This window comes from Apium graveolens, chromosome 9, assembly GCF_009905375.1.
Source record: "Apium graveolens cultivar Ventura chromosome 9, ASM990537v1, whole genome shotgun sequence".
NCBI lineage: Eukaryota > Viridiplantae > Streptophyta > Magnoliopsida > Apiales > Apiaceae > Apium > Apium graveolens.
In genome coordinates this window covers 276,310,360-276,324,496 of record NC_133655.1, presented here as the reverse complement: position 1 = coordinate 276,324,496, position 14,137 = coordinate 276,310,360, and the positions used below count along the sequence as shown (strand labels likewise).

Genomic DNA, 14,137 nt, shown 5'->3' with positions numbered 1-14,137 from the left:
TAGAAAAGAAACCAGAATTCCATTCAACCCCCCTTTTATAATTCTGTTGTTGGATTGTTAAGGGAATAACAATTGGTATCACAACAAGCTCTTGACACAATAAGAGTTTAAAGATCAAAATAAACTAACATGAGAAGAAAAGGTGTTGGAGTGAAGATCCCACTTATGGATAAAGACAACTATCATCACTGGAAAGTGAAGATGCATCTTCATCTACTCTCTCAAGATGAAAGATATGTTGACTGCATAGGGAAAGGTCTTCATGTTCCTTGCAGGGCTGCAACGGACGCAAAAGGAGTTGTTTGAAATGAGCAAACAGTACACAAACCAAAGTCAAAATGGACAGATGAAGATATTGAGCAAGTTCACAAGGACAAAAGGCCATGAACATTCTGTTCAATGGTTTTGATGGAGATATGTTCGAAAATGTTATCAACTGCAACACTGCTAAGGAAATTTGGGACCAAATCCAAATACTATGTGAAGGAACTGAGCAAGTCAGAGAAAATAAGATGCAACTCCTCATACAACAATATGAATATTTTCATTTTGAAGATGGTGAGTCACTGAGTGAAATTTTCAACAGATTTCAAAAACTGCCGAATGGTTTAAAGTTGTATGGGAGGATCTACCAAACTAAAGATTCCAATCTAAAATTTCTGAGATCTCTACCAAAAGAATGGAAGCCAATGACAGTCTCTCTCGGAAATTCTCAAGAGTATTAAGAATTTACTCTAGAGAGATTGTACGGTATCTTGAGAACCTATGAGCTCGAAATGGAGCAGGATGAGCTGTTGGAGAAAGGAAGGAAGAAAGCTGGATCTGTTGTACTGGTAGCTGAACAAGAGAGAGGAATAGAGTTGAAGGTTGAAGCTTTGAAATCTGCACCAAACTCTTTATTTCAACATAAATCATTTGAGTAGTATTATTTCAAATACTCAATTAAAGATAATTAGTCTAGGTTTTACTTATTTAAATTATTATTTAATTATTAAAGGGTTTTATATGATTAAAAATCATAAATCCTATTTTACAATATTTTCTAAATTTCAGAAAATCGTTCGAGTACTTTCAAATCGTCGAAAAATATTATTTCAACTTATTTTAAATATTTTGACTATATTATCAAAATGAACTCCCCCTTAAATATTTATTTGTTGACAACGTTCAAGTCACATTATGAGAATACTTCCTTCAAAAATTCTCGGAAGTGTGTGTGTGTATATCGGTATGTACCTATCAACAAGTAGTATGCTTGGGGAACAGTATAAGTTTCAGATATATGATAGGATTCTTAAAGGCCAAGGAGGGGTAGACTCCAGTACTTTATGTACTGGGGAGACTACTAATTTATTTTTGCATGATAAGATACCATGTATACTGATGGACATGCGAAATATGTAAAATATACCCAGGAGAAAGGGGAAGCATATAAAGCCCGAATGCGGCTAGGGTGACAATCGGGAGTAAGGAAGTCGTCCCTCTACTAGTAGAAAATAATGACAACATTGTGCTATACGATTGATCATTGTATAGTAGGAGCTCCGGTGAATGTCCTCAAATTTTTTTACTTGGAATTGATATGCAATACCGTAACCCAAGCCTAGGTGTTGGGTTTACTATAAAGGTATTCACAAAATTAAATAAGTCAATAAAAGATATTGTTTCCAAAAGAGGTTTATATCACTAGGAAAACTACTTTTGAATAAGAGAGAATTGCATTTTGCACCCTTATATTTGGCCAAAAATCAATTTTGTATACCTATTTTCATAAATTACAGTTTGCATCCCCCTACTTTGAAATCCGCTTCAAGTTGCACCCTTTTTGCCAAATTTTGTCAATTTTTTTGCCCAAATTATTGTCTTCAACAACATATATAATCTATTATTGAAGAAAAAAGATGTGATATATTGTCGGAGACAGCAATTTGGGCTAAAAAATTAGGCAAAAATGATGCATGTTGAAGCGGATTTCAAAGTAGGGGGATGCAAACTGCAATTTATGAAAATAGGTATACAAAATTGAGTTTTGGCCAAATATAAGGGATGTAAAACGCAATTCTCTCTTTGAACAAATATATATCCTTACATGGAATAATATAATTTCTTTAACAATCTTTTTATTCTGTTGATTATTATGTTGGGCAATATAGCTCACACTTGTTTCTTAAAATATCATAACACAACAGTTAACCAAGATGCCGATCCAAAAGTTGACAACTAGGAAGCGCGTTGGAAACACACAGCTTTTCCGTAGGTTATTTGGGGCGATGCCATAGGTAGAACATATGAGCTGGTTTTATTTTCAGTTATTTGTAGTTCGTCTCATATATAAGTATGACTTATGTAAGATATTCATGAACATACATTAATCTGGCCTCCGGTCTAACCTTAAATAAAGGTTACATTCGTTGCATGACTTAATTACTTTTTGGGTGTAATAACTATCACTCTGTGGATCTAAAAACTCTAGTAATGCATTTATTTTCATTTCTAAGAAAATAACTTGTGATTGTATTTAATAGTAAATATGAGGTCATAAATACATGAGTTAATTATATTGTTGTACAAGATAAGTGTTGAAACAGGATTCAAGACGGCGTGACTTCCTAAATCCCTGACCACAGATTTAGGTGGGTTACAAAGAGATTCCCAATTTTTTCTTGAATAAAATACTTCAAATAAATATTCTTCAATGGTTTGATTTCCAGGTAGTGAGGGAGTCACAATGGTCTCGCTTAAAACCCACAACCTTATAAGTTCAATGAACACGCTTTTGACAAAATCGCCCCATAGCAGAAATAAAGAGAATTATTAGTTTAATCAGTGTTTCATAAACACGAGAATCTCGTAATCGATTGTTAATTTTAAAATCTTGACTCGTTATAGATTTTATCTTGTTTAGCAAGTATGAGATGGGTGTTGTATCTAATACATATATTCTTAGTCTAATTAATCATGCATCATTAAACTATCCTATACATACATTCATCATATTAGTATATATATAGTTTAGTAAAATAAACGTGGTTGGTTATGGATTCATCCTATATGATCTTCATCAAACTAATGATAAAGATCTAGGTCAATCTAAGATGGTAAAATTAATACAAGTTAATTATTACATGCCTTCTTTCTTGACTTGTCTCCTCCTTGTACTATTTGCTTCCTTGGATGGCCTCCACGAGACTTCCTTTCTCGATCTTTAAGTTTTAATGTCTTCATTTACATTACATTAATGAAATATAAAAACTAATCTAATGAAATTACAGGAAGAACTGGAGTTACAGTCGAGATTTAATAATTACAAGATCAAATGACATGCAAGCCATATTCAAAAATAAAAACCATTAACCTAAAGTTCATAAACCATAATCATTCACCATGCTCAATTAATACTTAAAAATATGTTAAAAACATAATCTGATCTTAACATATCATACCCATCATGATCTAATCATAAAAATAAAATATGACAAAAAATAAGAAAATTTGAAATTAAATCTGATAACATTAAATCACAAAGTACAGGCCCAAACGACATCAAACACCTTACAGGCGCACATTTGCCTTTCTGAAAAGGTGCACATTTTGCATACATGCTTATATATCATAAAACATTTAAACACACAAACGAATTAAACACTTTTCGCAATTAGCTCTGATGCCATTAAAGGGTTTCAAGGCATAAAATGCAACAAAAACTAATAAATATTGTAAAAACCAGAATTTTCGAAACCCGTCGCAGGATCCATGCGAAAGTCAAATATTTAATTTGTAGATCAGATTGTTTACCTTAAGAAGCTTAACAAATTGATTGACTAATGGAGATCCAAAGCTTGTTCAATCACCACGCATCCCGCTCTCGCGATCTATGCTCTATCGATATTCACACAAATTCTTGAACTCAAGGATTAGATCTATATTAGCACAAAGTTATTTCTTCTTGTTCTCTCCGTCTTCTCTCTTGGTGGCTTGGGTTTTAATAAAAGTCTTGTAAACAATATAATCCACACAAGAAATATTAAATAGAGGGTGGAAACATGAATTATAACTATTAACTAATTATGAGTTATTATTAATTCAAAATTTTTATTTGTATAATAATACTTAAGTCTTAATTATTTAACCACTGAATTTAATAAATAATATTAGTAAATTCGAATATCATTATTTATCTAAATAATTAAGTCAAACTTAATTAATATTATAATAATTCAAATTACTTTAATTTAATTTAAATCTAATTTAAATTAAATAATCTTTCAAACATTCTTTGTGTGTGACCCTATAGCTTATTATTACGTTGTCAATGAATTTTAAATCTAACTTAAAATCGTAAATAATGAGCGGCATCTAGTAATACATCATTGCTACTCAAGTAATAATAATTAAATCGGTGATCGATTAAAACTTTTATAAATAATGTACATTATAATATAATCCCTTTAACAACATATTATAGATTAAACTAGAGGCATGTGATGTGTCATCTTCATTATAGTTTAATCCAGGTTTCCTTGTTCAATAAGTAGACTATCATAACAAATCAGCATTTGAGCTTAGCCACATATATCATAGTCTAGGTCACACAAGAGGCCAATAATATCACTCCTAAAATAGGAGGGTTAAATCATTTCTAGATCATTCATATTTCTCATATGATTCAAAATATACCCGAAGTACACTTTTATAATTATTCGGTCAAAGGTAACTTTTAATGTAATCAGAGTACATTAATTCTGTTGAGAATTGGCGAAGTCGAAGATCAGAATTTATGTCACAATCAGAATATGATCAACTGCTGTAATATGATTATCCGTTAAAAGCTTCGATATCATCCGTTGATATATATAAATGATTATCCGTTGAAGTTAAAGCATCTATCCATTGATCATAAGCATCCGTTGAAGAATGACTTGGATGATAAGTCATGACTGCGAGATAAATCAGAAGGTGTTGATTTATAGGATCGTAGTTGATTTAGATATGTAAAGTATTAGAGTTATATTGTAACATATTTTGTAATTGATAGAAGACTGATTTGTAGCCGTGTAGTATATAAACACAGAATAGGTTATCACAATTTAAGTGATAGAGCACAACTCGAGTATTCGTGTAACCTAGCAGCTCTTAAGAATATTGTTTTTCAGAGAGTTTTGTAACAGTTTATTAAAGATCAATATAAACTGTTATCTGATTCATCAATTCTTACTTTACTTTCATAAACATCGATTTGTTTAGTAATTGTATCCAACCCTTTAAACAATTACTTTACTGGGCAACAAATTTTCGTACAGAAATATAATGATTTCAAGTCTAAGGACGATTACATCATTATCACTGTTAAAACTACATATTACACAGCAGACATGTAGAATCTCACATTGGGTCTATCCAGGACCCTGTACATTTAAATGGGCCTGTGTTTTTTATTTTATTATCACTATACCTATGATCAACGAGATGTGACCATCAGTCAACAAACACACTAGTCTTAATGCATTATTATTGTCCCTTAATAATAGTACTTGACTAGGGACCTTTAGGAATATAGATACTATTCTCATAATCTCATTTCTAAGTCAAGTACTTAGAGATTTAGAATGCATATCATATTCCAAGAATATTTATTAAGCTAACATTTATATTACAGTAAATTAAGACATAATAAATTATAAGAGGAAAAATCGATATAACATAAACATTAATAATCAAAATGTCTTAAACTAAAATATTATAATGTTGTTTCTAGGGCACAAACACTAACAAAATATTCGTGCTATACAATTGCAACATTAAAGAATTGCACCTCAATCTGAACTAAAGGATGGACTGATATAAGGGTCGGCTGTGCAGAAGGAGGAGCAGTAACAACAGTCTACAATTATATTCATATACAAACATTAAGTTCCATATTCAAGGTTAAGTATTCATGTTGATACAATTGCAACGTAGAAGAATAGTACCTCAATCTGAGTAGGAGAGAAGACACGTACAAGGGGGAGGCTTTGTGGTAGGGACATCTGTAGTGCCGACCTATATTAGGGTTATATAATGACTTAGAAGCGACTAAAACATAGTCGTGGGAAACTGAAAATAACAATTTCATTAAATATACCTGACGAGGGCGCTTAATGGAGACATCCAATAGAGGTGAAACATGAGTATCGACAGTGTCATCTTGTTATAAGATCACATGTTAACTATCATACACATATTCAGGGTGTTAGACAATTTTGGAATGATATGAATCATTCATACCTCATATAAATAATTCTAGAAACTGCGAGCTGCTGAGATGATGAAGGGGCACTAGGATCAATATCCATATATTATGTACGGAGGGGGCTATCAAAACTGGGTCAGTTAAATACAACACCCCTCCACTCAGATTTGACTCGATTGTATTGAAGCAAAAAATCAGGAATGCAACCATAAAATCAGTCACGGAGATCATGTTATGGATGACATGTAATATCCTCGTGCCGCAATCAAGCTGTAAATACCAGCAACTACTACATATATAAAAAGCACATACACAAAAGGCTTACAAAAAATTCTACTAAATACAAGAACCTAAACAAATTAAAGATTCAAAATAAAAAAATACTACATTAACCATGTCATGCTGCACAAACCAGTTACGGATCACTATCTTCTTCAGATCATCTGGGTGAAACGGAGCAATCATGAGCTTACTAACCTTCCTATACAAGTACATATACTGGTCCATCGTGACATATATAAATTGTGACCCCATCCCAACTAGATATCTGGCCATCCACAAAAGCATACCACTCCTCCCAATCTTTCATGGACTACTCTTATGATGATCCCGCTGCCAACGAGACATTCTTTTCTTTCGCAGCTCAGTGTGATTAATTAGGTCCTCCGGAATATACTGTAGAAGGCCGAACGATCTAAAAAATTTATCCGGCATGATGTTCGCCCGAGAGCCTTATAATATGAATCCAAAATCCCGACATCATACTCCCCAAGTACGTCCACCGCGTCATAGAATTCCTGATAAGGCAACCAATAAATCTGAAAGCCGTAAAAATCCCCCATATACTGACCTGTAAACAAACTAATCAACATTAATAAAATACATGATATGATTAGAATATGCAAAGTGGAGGAGAGTTAGATTCATAAACTTGTAAAAGGGGAAATACCTGTATGGTGGTGAGGGTTCTCCCTCCTATCAGGGTTGGTCCAGCCCATGCGACGGCCCTAAGCCATGTCAGGTCCCGGCCCAGTGCAATTTTAGGAGCCCAGGGTAACATCCTCTTGTGTTCCCAACACATCAATAATATGGTTCACCCATTAATAGATTTAGCAGACATTTTAGTAGCCTGCGTCAAACTCCTGAACAACCAGCTCAATAAAGCAGATCCCCAAGCATAGCCTGATATCCTAGTCGGATCCTGAATGAGCTGTATCCACCTAAATTGTAGAAAAGGTACTATAAAAAATGAGATATTATAAGAATAACATGCAAGAAAATGTAACTTAAGGACTAAAGTGTAAGAAATGAGAAATTATTTACCTAAACTATATAAAAAGGATAATTGATCATATAGAGAAATAGAAATATTTGGGATGCACAACGTATCGGCTGGATGAAGGAAATAGTAGAGCCCTAAAAAGGAAGAGGAGATAACCCCGAGTGTAAACAATATCATTGTGTTGGAGCTCCGGCCTCGGCCTCCCACCATACTTCCTCCTCAATTTGTAAAGAACGACTCCATCGTTGAGCATATCATCCCGAGCCTTATCATCCAAAGTCGAATCCATATACGACCTCATTCAATACGGCTTCGAAGCATCATGTGTGAGTGGGCGTCCCTTAATAGGCAGGCCCAAGATCACGTACACATCCTCAAATGTGATGGTCACCTCTCCAAAAGGAAAGTGAAATGTGTTCGTCTTTGGCTTCCACCTACAGTTACATTCATATACATATTCAATGGTGATCTAGTGTACATTGCAAAATTTAAGAAAAATACATATTCACCAAGGTCTGATCAGACGAATGTCATAATGAGGAATCGCTTTTGGGTCAGCGAATGCAACAAAACCGCAAAGCATCAGAAACTCACGCTGCTCAATATCAATATCCCACTCTTCCATATTAGTAGTGTACTGCCGGACATTCAGCCTATCCCGTACACCCCTCCCATAAGAAAGTGTTAATGTGCTCATCATGCATCGTCAGGAGTGATCTATCCACTATCCACAGGCTCACACTCAATACTATATTCATAATATCTACAAAGTAAACGTACTAAAAAACCAGACATGTTACATAAACATGTATACGTAATTTAACATAGAGTTAAACCTAATGAAATTTAAATAACCGATATTTTTTTATTTAAAACTAAGTATCACACATTCATTATATCAATAGCGAATTCATCAATCAATCGCACCCTAAACTACAACCACACGAATCATTTGCTTACATATACCAACCAAATTTTATTTTTTTGCACAACTAATTAAGGGAAACTAAGGAAATTTATGGAAAATTAGCCTAATTATTTTAAATTTATCAATGTGCCAATATTAAATTTAATTAATAAATAACCAATTAATTAAATAGAATTAAAACAAATCCCCATTAAAAATTCAAATGAATCTTAATTGAACTTAAGCATAACATTATTGACTCCTAGTTCAAACTTTAATCATCATGTAATCAACATAAACATCATAAATAACAATTTAAATGAACCAACATCACATAATCATCATAATTTTTAAACAAAATCGTATGAAAACCTCACAAATATCAAATAATTATTATAATTGAAACAAGATGAAGCGTGTGTGTCTGTGTATATGTGTATACGTTTGTGTGTGTATACAAGAATAAGAGATGATACATTTAAGATGTTAGTAGGCTAAGTATGAGAGGTTTTAATGGGGAATCGTTTAGAAATGCTCGATTATCGCCTTTAATTGCCGAAAGTCTCCAGTAAATCGCAAGGATTTGATATTGTGTGTGTTTTTTAGAGAGGTGGATCAGATCACGCTTGCCGCATTGCTTCATTGCGGGGGAGACATCTGCGGCAATGATACATTATGGGGCATGATTTAAGGCCCTATTTTTTATTTTCTATTTATTTTGTATTTTTCTTTTTATACAGATTTTATGTTAGTACTATATTATTAGTAATTTTATATTAACAAATAAAAAAGTCAAAATTTATCTAATTAAAAAATTTTAATATTATAAATATCTATTATCTATTATTTAAAAAAATGTCATTAAACATTTAAATTTTTAATAAATAAAATAATATATACTTTGTGCAATGAGCCATTGTGGTAGGTCACTCCTCACGCACTGAACCATTTCGGGGTGCCTCCCGCAATGTATAAATGTGAAAGGTGGTTTCACAAGCCATTTATGGTTGTGGAAGAGTACCCATGTATATATATACACATATACATGCACACACATATACACGTGTGTGTATATAAATATATATGAGAAAAAGGTTCTTAAGTTAACTTTATGAAAATTATCTTAAGTTAGTAGAATTTTGCATATAAAAGTTGAATGGTATTTTTGTAACAATAGAACTAATCCCCCCACATTTACAAATATACCCTTACCTTTGTATTGAAAATTCACTTAACTTCACATAATTATCTAAATTTAAATTTAGGATCCTTAAGCCTTATATATATATATATATGTATGTATGTTTGATTGTTTTTGGCTAAATCTTACTATTGATAACTAGGTAAAGAAATCGTGTTTCGCGTGATGTAAAAAATATGTTAAATAATAATTAAAATATTATGCTCAAATATGATTAGAAAATAACTTCTTTTTTTAAAAAATATTATTATTTGTCAACCTAAATATACTAAAGAAAAGATAATACCAACTATTTTTTATATTATTTAAACTAATCAATTTGCCTATTCCCGTTATAGATGATCTAAATAGACGATTTTTTAGAACCTGAAATCATTACTTGTAATACAAATCACCCAGGAGCCAAAAACACCATCGCGTAACATAATTTCTGATTTCTCTACCGCACTGGTTGGTTTTACAACAAGAAAGTAAAATCACACGAATATATTTTGTGATTTGAGGATAAATAGTTTTAAATTTGTTTTAAGTAAATTGATGCTTATAATTTCTTCGCCAAATAAAAGTCTCTCACATTTATAAATCTTGTAAATGGCATCATGTTGGAACATAAAGACTTTTTACTATGCAAGTTTCTCAACAAAAAAATTAGTATATGCATAAGACCATCTTTGTAAGAACTTGGAGTGTAAAAAAACTATACAAGTCATACAATTAAAATGTCACATAAAGAGCTTGATACGTAGTAAACCATCAGATTATAAGGATGCAGTGTGACATAATACATATTGTGGGTAACCAATATTATGATCCTGGTTATAATTCTAACTCTGACATTTGTTCATAGGTCATCAAAGCATGGAATATAAAAAATATCATTTTTAATAATATATGTAAACAAAAAAAAACATAAATACTAGCTCTCGGTGTTATGAAATGGTAAGAACACTTTGAGCTAGGCTGAGAAAAGTAATATAAGTATCAGCTCTCCATAATCAAAGCAAACAAATTTTGTAGCTATACAAGCACGCCAAAATGTAATCAAACTAAATTAAGAAATGCATAGATTATAAGAATTATAAATGATAACTTATAAATTAATCCTAAAAGAGAAGGCTAACATTTAAGAAATAAATGAATTGTAAAAAAAGAAAAGAAATAATCTCCTAGTACATTTAAATTGTAAAAGATAGAAAAGGTGATATGCGAATGGATTTTCTAAATTAAGGCAGGATAAACATCTTTTAATAAGTGAGGAATACGGTACCAAACCGAGAAATCGAATTTTTTTGGCAGAATTAGAAAGGGCCATATTTTATTATTATAAATCAATAATGGAACTCAATAAAATTGAAACTGACATGCAGACATACTTAAATATTGCTATATTAGCCATCCTAGTTACACGACTATAATAAATTTATGAAAATTTACCGGATCATTTTGTGGAACAATTTTACACTAAATCCTGAAATTAATAAGCGCACCATTGGGCTTGTAGAATTCATAGAAATAAAATGACCTATTTTTTTTTGTTTCTTAAGTAGGTGAACTACAAGCATCTACATATTAATATAAAGAACCCTATGTATAACTACTTCTCTCTATACTAATGTGCATAACCTAAGCTAAAGCATTAACCATGTCTTGGATAGATATACAATGTCAACCACTTAAATTCTCTCCCATAATATATTATGTGCACAACAAATTCTCTCCCTCAATATTTTATATATAAAAAAGAATCCATGCTAATATTGGCATATTTGTGATCTTGACATACTCTAACTCCAATTTGAGAAAACTCTCGCATGTTTGATGTTTGTTCTTCATAATAGGTAATTGCTCTTACAGAAGTTGGACCGGAAGAAGTAGTAGTTGCATTGCAGAGAGTAATTATCATTTCTTGACTTTAATCAAAACTTTAAGGTAAGGTAAACGGTTGAATACCATTACTCAATTGCTGTGAAGTGAAGTAAATTGGCATAGAGATGTTTCTGAAGAATTTACGAATCCAGATCATGAATTTTATACCCTGGAAAACCTATATTGTCCATACATAATCACAATGCCTTAAGCTTGTAAATAAATTTGATTAAAATTGTGAAAAAGCCTAAGAAATCAAAATCAGGAGATAGAAATCAGGAATTTAGAATTGGATATTATGAGTATTGCCATGTCAACAACTCGAGATCCTCCGTTATATAGATATACAAGTCTTACACTCCAGGTGCACATACTTCTTATGAGTTAATTGCCATCAACCACAATATAAATACCAGCAAGGAAACATGGTTGACACTGTCATATCCTGGTTCAAGTCCAAACAAAATTAAGCATTGTGTTGCTAACCAACAGTAAAATTGGTGATACTATGTAAAACTCTGTAATTTTCCATGGCACATTTATGATATCAATCCTCATGAACTGGTTAACATTCTTGTAAATCGCAAAAAAAAATAGAAGGGGCGATCTTATCTAATCTAGTACAGTAAGTACAAAATATACTACAAATCGTAACAAATAAATCACAGGCATTAACATTGACATTGCAAAGAGAAAACTTGTACCTGGATGCCCATTTTTGTAACAATTCACAATTTTCAATAGTTCTTCCCAGTGTTATCCAAGCTGGACCTTCTACCATCAGGTAACTACAGTATATATGGATTTTCAGAGATTTTTTTTGAGTTTATAAATCTAGGTAGTTATATTTTAACAGTTTTTAGGATAGTGATAATCAACCTAACTAAAGATAACTACTTACCAGTATTGCTACAATAGACTACCAATTGGTTGCGATTTCATGTTTAAGATGTCAAATCTCTATTTCTATGGCTAACATCCCCAATCCTCTAAAGCATTTGAGAATAAGTAAAAGCAGTCATAATATGACCGATGATCGTAGGAGCAAGCAGAAAAGAGAATTTATGTAGACATAAATTTAGAAGAATGTGAAAATACCTTGTAGGATGGAGTACATTAAAGGGTTAAGATGGTGATATGCATGTGGTGCTGAATACTATACAAATACTTGATAAATGAATTTCGTGTACATAAGTTTCTTCCAATTCTGCACAAACATGTTTACTATTTAATAAACAGAAGCCTAATACGAATGCATGTTTCCAGAAGCCAAACAGAGGAAGGGCCAAAACATTGAATAGAGCATATATATTGTACATTAAAAATAATCATACTAATGATTCCAAGAGTCTGTTATTTCAAGTCTATCCACAACTTTTACATGATAATTTGATATAGGTTGCTCGACATTAATAAGAATATATTTTAGCACAAAAAGAAAAAAAAAGCGTACATCTAATTTACTGAACTGTTGAAACTTGGGAGAGGCATATTTCCCCTTGTAAATGTTATAATCTGTAAAAACTCCCTCCGAAGCTCTCCCTAGATACTCCAAAAAAAGGCATTCATTAGTTAGTAACGCAAAACAACCAGACTCTAAAGTTTAAAGTTGTCGATAAAATAAAGTCAAAACCATCGGTGGAGAAGCTCTCGGTAGCAGTGGAAATGTAAGCTTTGTATTAAAACAATTGTTGTTTCAAAACATTCCACAAATTAAAAAAAAGTTGGTTTTTAATTTTCCCTAAACAAATCAAAATTCCAGTATATATATACATATATGCCACACCAAAACACACACACAATGACTCAATTGAAACTAACGACTTGCTCTGTATGTTTGAGTGTTAATTAAGATGTGAGAAAAATAGTAATGGATAACTAACACAAATTAAGTGAAAGTGTAGAATTATCTAGCAATTCGGCGTAAAAGTGGCTGGACACGTATGAGAAAAGCAACCATTATTTTTCTGGGTTTTACCAATGGAGAGGTTCTAGGGATGTAAATAATTCACCAACTATGTTTACAGAACATAGGGTCTTTAGTAATCCATAACTGAAATGGAGGCATTAAGGCCAAACCCCTTCAATTTCTTTATGACTTTTCCATTTCTGCAGGTGAATGAAATTTTATTTTTTCAAGCGTTAATGTACTGGAATATTAGGAAATGAGAGAAAATAGAAATATAGAATGGGAGATATCGAAGGAGCCACGTCATACACGCGTGATCTTCCTTTATATAGATATATATAAATAGATAGAAGTTATATAGATATAGATAGATTTACTCTAAAATATTGCAAAAAGATTATTGTCCCGCATGGAGAAATATTTGTTATATTACCTCTATTTTTTATTCCAATTATCCCAGAAATGTGAAGCAAATTTCAAAATTATATTAAATCCATAAACGTTGTTAACTTATATTCAACAATTTTTGTATTTTGTAAGCCATAAAAAATTACAATTTTTTATAGGTCATGATTATATACAATAAATCCAAAACACTTACTCTTAAATATCTTGTTTAACATTATAAGAGTAATAATCTCAAACATGATTGGTCAATCTCACTTCAGTTAAGAGACTTGAAATTTAGCAATGAATGTTCAAATTTGAGAATAAAATCTTATAATATGACCGACTTAAAATTA

At 31.8% G+C, this 14,137-nt stretch overlaps 1 long non-coding RNA gene across 1 annotated transcript; it reads right to left on the bottom strand.

The window, feature by feature from the left end:
• Positions 1-6,478: 6,478 nt before the first annotated feature.
• LOC141683218 (uncharacterized) lies at positions 6,479-13,031 on the bottom strand. Its single transcript, XR_012560165.1, has 6 exons — positions 12,939-13,031; positions 12,584-12,692; positions 12,190-12,273; positions 7,553-7,945; positions 7,179-7,449; positions 6,479-7,079 (listed from the first exon to the last, which is right to left on the bottom strand). It is a non-coding gene; the product is annotated as an uncharacterized LOC141683218 (long non-coding RNA).
• Between the last annotated feature and the right edge of the window lie 1,106 nt (positions 13,032-14,137).